A 6230-nucleotide genomic window follows, 5' to 3' on the forward strand; every position below is an offset into this window, starting at 1 on the left:
CCTAGTGTGGTCTTCTGACGGACGCATGCCCTCAGTTCTTGACGTGATGAAAGCAGCCAGCCAGCATGAAACGGGGTATGGGCAGTTGGACACGTCAAATGCAGCGTAGTTTAAGCTATCTCGCCGGCTCTCAGAAATGGCGACGATGCTTTTCCATGATAATACAGGTCGATCATCAACCCCCTTGTTTCTGTTCAAAAAAATAAAAACCTCCTTGTTTGCCGGCATGGTACTGTCGCCTAGCTAGCTTGCCCCAGCTCCCAACCGACCTAACAGGTCACGACTCACAAGCAAGCAACGTGGCCGCAAGCCTGCCAGAAGTAGAACTAGAAGCGGTCAATTCGCACGCGTACGTTTCAGACGGAAAATTACCCGGGCGGGGAGCAGGCGATCGCTTGGCGCGCGCGTGCTCCCTGCCGGCCGGCCACCCGTTCAGACGCGTGCCATCGAGCTGTTCGCGCGTACTAGCTGGTTGGCGGCTCGCCTAGCTAGCTAGCTAAGCTACCTGCCGCGAGGTCGATCGTCAGCCGCAACCACTACCGGACCGGCCGGAGGAAAGAGGGTGCGTACGCATCGGCGGGCCATTGGCTTACGTCGCTCCGGCTCGCAATTTGTATTTGTATTTCCGGCTGCGTGGTGCATGCTTGCTTCCTTGGCAGGGCAGACATCGACGTCTCAACCGTCCTCGCCGTGTTTCTTCTCCATCTCCATGGTCGCCGCCTATTTAATTCCGCCCCTTGCATGCTCCATTGGCAACCAGTCAAGGCAGGGTTCTCCATGGATCTCCTCCCGAGTGTTTATAACATGCTTTCATGCATGCTGTGGCTGATTTGCATCAGAACATGGTTCCATGCTAGCTTGCTTGTCTTGGAGGATTTCTGGCTGGGAGAGTCCGATGTTGGCATGGCTCAATCAAATTGAGTGGGCAGCGATCGAGGAGTGATGTGATTGTTTAACTCGATCTGATTGAGCCGTGCCAATATCGCAACCTCCTTTTGCCTAGCAGCAGCCTATATGATGGGATGGGAGGATAATCAAGGTATGCGCTTTTCGGTGCTTCTGTTGTCTTATTTACAGGCCTTTCGCGCCGACGTATGTGTTTCTCAAACTCAACAGGCGTCTCTTCTCAAACTAAAGTTGTTTTTTAATCCATCTATCAATACGAGATTCTTTTTGCGGATTATCAATACGAGATACTCCCTCTAGTTCACAAATATATGTGATGTTTCTTGCTACAATATCATTTCAAATGTTTAGATTAAATCTTAAATATTTTAGGTATATATTTGTATCAAAAAGTCTCCCCAAGAAATTAAGGTTTTGTTTGTGTTTGATACACATGGCGAGTGGTGAAAGTTGCATCTTGAATACCATGCCGATGTTCAAAATATCACTTATTTGCGATTTAGAGAGAGTATCAAGTTCGAAACCTTTGAATCTAAGATTTGACCTTTCACTTACAAAAAGTTTCTTTTAGATACAAAACTAAGCTACCTTGCAAATATAAAATGTGAAAAATAAGTAAATTATGCTTTCTACCAGGCATTTGTCTCATCGTGCCAAGTTGGACTAGGTTTTCTACGACATGTTTAATTAGAGCTAAGCACAAGAATTTTAGTTTGAACGAAATTTAATATTTGGTCCTTGCCTGACTGGTCGAGCCCACATATCAAGCTAAGGGATGAGTGGGCACATGAACAGGGTGTGCAAGGGTAAAAATACGCAACAGATGTGCGACAAACTATTTTACAAAAGAGGGGTCAAAAGAAATTTCTTGAGAGGTTAATTGTAAAAGACAGTCATATCAAGCACACCTTATCAAAAGCTGCTACTTACTGTTTAGAGGGTGATTACGAAGCGCCAATAACAATAATTATGTATCCTTTATTGATAATGGTCGTATATGCAATTAGAGTAGACATGAGCAACCGTTGTGACAAACCACTTCTATTCATATTATCTCATTGAAAATCTTTCATGAGAAACTATTAGAGAAAACTCATAAAAGAAAAGAGAACAATATATATATCATAGAGCGATCGTAAATGGGTTATAGTTTTGGAGATTACTACCCCTGAACTTTACAAATCTCATGGTTGTCTCGTACCAATTTAATGAACATAATTTTAAGGCATAGATATTTAAAAAAATACTGTGAATAATCTGTTATATATTTTCACAATAATTTGTTTTCAAATTATCTCCTCACTTTACTAAATTTTATGATGATAAATAATTTAGGAGCAATGTGCTTTGCGATATTACTCTTTAGATTAGATAAACCTATGTATTTTAGCTATACAAGTGTTGTTATCGTGATAGATAATGCGATGTGTTTCTGATGTTAACGCATTATTTTGAATTTGGCTAATCGTTCACGAACTAATAAACACTTTACAATGTTTCTCATTATTCTTTCAGAATGATTATTGGAGGTCATCATTAGAGTCAATTTTGAAGACTGCTCCAATGAATTGAGTCTATGATTTGGCATGTTTGGGCCTTGCGGGTGAGATAAGTAGCAAGTATGTCAGTATACCACACCATGATCGTATTTTCATTTTCTAATGAAATTAATGAAACCCCTTTGGTGATATTAGAGGATACTCCTTACACTAACTATATATCTTTTGCTGGCTTGTGCACTAAAAACAATTGATAACAAGTATAGTCACTCCGGACGTAATTTGCACGATATATTGGCATGCAGCCTCAAAGATTACAAATTTCCTCACATATACGCCATTTCAGGGTGAGATTTTGTGACTGTGCTTATTTTGTAATCAGCTCAGGAAAAGTAGCCACGAAATTACCAAAATAGGGAGAACAGACACCAACAACAAGGAAAAAGGTGGGTTGGGCGAACGTGATTATGATAATTCACCACAATGCCAAATGCAACATCAATTGGTCTTGTGTCAAGTCAAACTATTTTAGGGGTAACCAACTTAAAAGAAAAATACAATACCTCATAAACGCATTATGAAAACACAATTATTAATTCTTGATAGATTTAGTTGTATTGATTTGGTAGGTGATAATTTGTTTCCATGAATTTGGTCAAACCTAAACAATCTTAACTCCTAATGGACGAGTTGGTTGAATAGTCCCACCATTTTCGTCTGGTTTATTTTTGTCTGGCTATTTTTCGTCTGGTTTTTTTTTCGTCCCATCACCCACCACCCCCCTCCCACTGGTTTTTCTCTTTTCTCGTCTGGCCGGCAATACCCAACATATTTATGGTAATCAATCACAATTAATCCACATATGGTAAGGCTATAAACTCAGAAATCTAAAATATGATAACTATAGTAATAAATCAATCCAGGTATGATAAGGCCATAACTTAGGAAATTTCGAATATTTTAATTATATGGTAATAAATTTAAATTACCCCAAAGGCTATCAATCCAGGTATGCTAAGGCCATAACTCAGGAAAATTCGAATATGGTAATTATATGGTAATAAATTTAAATTACCCCAAAGGCTATCTCTACTCCTAAAGAAGGAGACTGTGGTAGGTCATTGTATCGTTCGTTTGTCTTGTCCAACCCCTTTTCCCGTTCTGTCCAGTTTACGGAAGGCAAGTTTCGAGATGATTTGATTGCATGACACCTTTGCCTTTTCCCTGTCCTACAAAATCAGATCGCAATTCTGATCTGATTGTGTGACATGATGCACCGTAAAAGGAGCGCGACCTCCCACCAGAACTCACCGATATTCTATCCACGCACCGGCCGGCTCCCTTGCGCCGCTGCCGCCCCAAGCTCTCCACCGGCGCTGCGACGGCCGCAACATCCCATAAGCCGCCGCCTTCCCTCCAGTTCTGGGCTGCCATCGACTCCCCTGCGTCATTCAAGGTCAGGTGGAGGTCGTGGCACCATCCATCTGCCTGTGTAAGTGCCTCCTCACCCTGGTGATGCGGCTATTGGCGTCAGAGGGTCGTCACCCAGTAGGACTGCATCCTCTCGCGTCTCCACCCGACTGATCCGGCACTGGCGGTCGGCATCTTCCTGCCGAGGGACCGCGTCCTGCCCTGCGCTTCGTCCATCCGCCGTTCGCCTCCTCTCCTCTCGCGTCTGACAAGCACATGGGCCAAGCCCATCGAAACCCTGCCAGGCCCGTCAACTCAACTCACACGCATGCTCTGTTTCTCTCATTCCAAACCTCGAACAGGAGCGCTAGGGTTAGCGCCGTAGCCAATCCCAGCCCCTCCTACTTGGCCGCCACTCGGAGTCCTCTGCCGGACCTCGCTGCCCTGGTCCGTCGCCGCCATCTGTACCCCTCGACGCACCCGGTCAGCGGCCACCGACCACACCCCCTCGCACCAACTTTCATCCCATTGCTTATATGTCCAAGCATTCATGTCTTCTGAAACATGTGTTTAATTTGTGAATTGTGCATAGGGGCGAAAGTGTAGAACCGATCACATCGATCTGGACAATGGCGGTGCTTGAAAGTGTGGTGCCGGTTTTTCCCTCTTTGTTCAGAGAAAAATCGCAAGAGCTAATTGGCAGGCATTCTTACTGCTGCAATTATCAATTAGCAGAAGCTGCATGTTTGCTTCTCTGGCTAAAATGGTGATGGGCGAAAATAATTCTCACATAGATGTATATCAATCGCATGAATACATGATAACTTGCAGGCTAGCTCATTATGATCAATTCATGCCAGTATGTTCAAAGAGAAATCTGTACGAGCCGCCACTGTAATCAGGTCTAATAAATAGATCAGGTCTAATTTGAGATGCAATCGAGCAGCTGAAGCGAGTTGACGAGGTCCTGGCTGTTGCTGCTGACCTATTTGTTTGAGCTGCCACTGTACCAGTCGTTGGTGCCGATGGAGCGGTGAGACGGCGGACAATCATGGTGAGATATAGAGACTCGATGTACTATCGGTGCATTATTGTCTTGTGGCTATGGCCAAATGTAAACGGACATCTTCCAGCAATTTGCCATATTATTTTTTGAGTAGTGTATTGCAACATTGCATTTTCGTAATAGGAACCAAGTCACACACAAAAGGGCCTGATGGCACATAGTCGATGTTTTGTACATATAACAACCTGTAAATCTTAATTTAGTTCCTATTGGAAGGCTCTGATGCTTAGGAACCTTGTATGTTGTGAAATTAGCAATGGCATGTATGTGTTTCTCTCCCTGGCTCCACATCAGACTGTTGCTCTAATATTTGTTCTAGGTTATTTAGTTGCCATTGCAAGGCTCTGATGCTTAGGAAACTTGTATGTTGTGAAATTAGCAATAGCATGTATGTGTTTCTCTCCCTGGCTCCACATCAGACTGTTGCTCTAATATTTGTTCTAGGTTAAGAAAGGCAAAAAGATGTTTATTCTCCATGGTACAAAGACTAGCGCAGTTAACTCCGTGGTGGCGGATCTTTTTCACCCGAAGTGTTATCATGCCGTGAAGTATATCAGGCCATTTGAGAGCATGTGTATCTATCTAAAAAGAATACAACACATTTTTCTATCTACAAAAGAATGCACTACCTTGATCTTTTCGTGTTTTTGGAAATGTCTATCGCATAATTGTATGTTACATCTTCTTCTCTTTAATTTACCAACTGTGAATTTTCTTTGACATGGCTAACCAGATTTTTACTTTAGGGAAAACAAGCTGGTGTAGGAATCATCTTGTTTGGTGTTTGGTTGCGGCTGGAAGCTTCTCACGTGTGTTACCATCAGACATAATTATTCCTGCTTTTCTCATTCCTGATGTGTAGGTTGGCATGTTGTATTGTAGTGGACTTGGATAATATCACATCATTATTATTTTCATTGTTTATTTTTTATAAGTACTTTAAAGTTATTTGTAGATTATCATCGGACCTTCAATGGTTTTTTTTGAACACAATACAAATGCAAGCGCTCATATATACTCGCATGCACTCACTCCTATGAACACACACACCCTATATCTATGAGCACCTCCGAGAGACTGAGCCGACATGTCATCTTGAAATTTTATGAAGTCACAGTAGGCGCCTCGTAGTCGACGGGAATGTCTCCTCCTACAAAACCAAAAATCCTGAAATAAATTCAGGATAAATGCGAGCACCTGGATTTGAACTCCTGTGGGATGGGGATACCACTATCCCTCTAATCATGCAACCATAGGTTGGTTCACGATCTCCAACAGTTGAGAGATCAACCTGCATGGAAGTTTTCATAACAAAGGAATTGTCATTATTTGCAAATGCTTTATTTTCA

General features: G+C 42.7%; 1 long non-coding RNA gene across 1 annotated transcript; it reads left to right on the forward strand.

Annotated features, from left to right (window-relative positions):
- The first annotated feature begins 448 nt into the window (after positions 1 to 448).
- LOC147974700 (uncharacterized) lies at positions 449 to 5169 on the forward strand. Its single transcript, XR_015600235.1, has 2 exons — positions 449 to 1039; positions 2422 to 5169. It is a non-coding gene; the product is annotated as an uncharacterized LOC147974700 (long non-coding RNA).
- The last annotated feature ends 1061 nt before the right edge of the window (positions 5170 to 6230 follow it).

The sequence above is a fragment of the Triticum urartu genome, chromosome 4A (genome assembly GCF_056163025.1).
Source record: "Triticum urartu cultivar PI428250 chromosome 4A, HENAU_Tu73, whole genome shotgun sequence".
In the NCBI taxonomy this organism is placed as follows: Eukaryota; Viridiplantae; Streptophyta; class Magnoliopsida; order Poales; family Poaceae; genus Triticum; species Triticum urartu.